Source organism: Pavona decussata, unplaced genomic scaffold (assembly GCF_977016875.1).
Source record: "Pavona decussata unplaced genomic scaffold, jaPavDecu1.1 SCAFFOLD_3795, whole genome shotgun sequence".
Lineage (NCBI taxonomy): Eukaryota > Metazoa > Cnidaria > Anthozoa > Scleractinia > Agariciidae > Pavona > Pavona decussata.
Window position 1 is genome coordinate 1 of NW_028146553.1, and position 2,500 is coordinate 2,500.

The 2,500-nt window shown below is 45.0% G+C and overlaps 1 pseudogene; it reads right to left on the reverse strand.

Annotated features, from left to right (window-relative positions):
• LOC146445797 (small subunit ribosomal RNA) lies at window positions 1-1,180 on the reverse strand (annotated as a pseudogene; the record flags this gene model as incomplete).
• Window positions 1,181-2,500: the final 1,320 nt, after the last annotated feature.

Here is a 2,500-nt window from a genome sequence, read left to right on the forward strand (position 1 = left end):
CGCAGGCTCCACTCCTGGTGGTGCCCTTCCGTCAATTCCTTTAAGTTTCAGCTTTGCAACCATACTTCCCCCGGAACCCAAAAACTTTGGTTTCCCATAAGGTGCCAAAGGGGTCATCCAATAACACCCTCTGATCCCTAGTTGGCATCGTTTATGGTTAGAACTAGGACGGTATCTGATCGTCTTCGATCCTCTAACTTTCGTTCTTGATTAATGAAAACACTCTTGGCAAATGCTTTCGCAGTAGTTCGTCTTTCGTAAATCCAAGAATTTCACCTCTGACAACGAAATACGAATGCCCCCAATTGTCTCTCTTAATCATTACTTCGGTTCCAGAAACCAACAAAATAGAACCAAAGTCCTATTCCATTATTCCATGCTTACGTATTCAAGCGCTGGCTTGCTTTGAACACTCTAATTTTTTCAAAGTAAACGTCGCAGATCCTGAGCACACTCAGTTAAGAGCACACCCAGTCTTTGCGAGGAAGAACAGCCCGGCCAGTAACATACCTTGCGGCAGACCGGCCGAGCCATCCCGAAATCCAACTACGAGCTTTTTAACTGCAACAACTTTAATATACGCTATTGGAGCTGGAATTACCGCGGGTGCTGGCACCAGACTTGTCCTCCAATGGATCCTCGTTAAAGGATTTAAGTTGTACTCATTCCAATTACAAGACTTGTAAAAGCCCTGTATTGTTATTTCTTGTCACTACCTCCCTGAGTCAGGATTGGGTAATTTGCGCGCCTGCTGCCTTCCTTGGATGTGGTAGCCGTTTCTCAGGCTCCCTCTCCGGAATCGAACCCTAATTCTCCGTCACCCGTTGCAACCATGGTAAGCCACTACCTTACCATCGACAGTTGATAGGGCAGAAATTTGAATGAAACATCGCCAGCGCAAGGCCGTGCGATTCGATCAGTTACTATGAATCACCAAATGACCGGGCAGAACCCGCATTGGTTTTTAATCTAATAAATACATCCCTTCCAGAAGTCGGGACTTTTCGCATGTATTAGCTCTAGAATTACTACGGTTATCCAAGTAGTAATGGTACAATCAAATAAACGATAACTGATTTAATGAGCCATTCGCAGTTTCACAGTACAAGTGCTTATACTTAGACATGCATGGCTTAATCTTTGAGACAAGCATATGACTACTGGCAGGATCAACCAGGTAACTATCCACCGCAGGGAACAGAAGTTCCTTGCTAAGCGGCCCCCCTCCGCAGAGGGAGAGCAAGCTTTCTTAGATTTTGCCTCCACGGGGGGAACCCATGAGCCAAACGGACCACACGGTCCCTCGGTCAAGGGAAACCCCGTCTTGTTTGCCACGTCTTTCTCACAACTGGACCCGTGCACAGTTCAGGCATACCTGTCAGACTCGCCAAGCGAGCTGAAGGAAGGCAAGAAAAGTGCTTCTGCGAAGGAAAATATCCTCCTGCTCTTTTGTCTCTATCATTAGCCAAAGGCTAGCGTACACAACTTCCATCTACACTCTGCCTGCCACTACAGTGACAATGCTTTCGGGCATCATCTTTTCCCTCCTTCGAAAGGAAAGCTACAAGCCCAACTTTCCTTGCCCGTTAGTCAATTCTGCCCTCTATTTCTCCGCCTTGCCGCCGTGGAACATAAGGGACAGGGTTTACTAGCCAGCTCCTCTCGGAACCTTTGCGACCAACCTGCCCACACTATAACCCCCAAACGCTAATAAGGAGACTGCATGATATGGTAGACAGAAAATAAAAACGCGAAAAAAATGAAATTTTGAAAATCGAACCCACAACCAGCCAAATCGTTTGTAAGTCATGCCAAATGACTGGTGACATCTTAAAAACCCATTGAAGCCACAACATCCCATAATTTCACGCTTTTAAAGATTTGTCACTATACGCACTGTAAGTACCTCACTAATTCTCACCTCAGATTTTACGGGAACATGTTCAAATTTTAACACGCCTCTCAGCACGACCAATTACATTAAAATTCATCGCAAAAGTCAGAATTCTCCAATTTTTGAAAAATTCACTATATTCACTGTAAGTACCTCGCTAGACAGTGGAGACCTCAGATTTTACGGGAACATGATCAACTTTCGACACACCTCTCAGCACGAGCAGTTACATAGAAATCCATCAGGAAAGTCGTGCTGTGAAGAGGTCTTTCGACTAAGAAAAATGGTGGTGTGAGGAGGAGTCACCTAAATCAGAGAAAAATACTCTTATAGGAGACTGCTACGAAAGACATTTCTGAGTCCACTGGCCCTAGTCCCCTAATAAGTGTATTTCTGTTTGTTTTAAGAAGGTCCTCCTGACATCACCAATCTTCTGTCTTCAATCCTAACCCCAACGTTAACCCTAACGCTAACCCTAACCCTACCTCCCTCAGGGGCAGTTCTATGGTTATGATCCCACGGTAGGCAGAAAAACTATCCCAATCTAGGTTTTCTTGTATGCTGACTCCATTTTAAATGCTTTTACTTGAGTCTGACAAAGGCAAA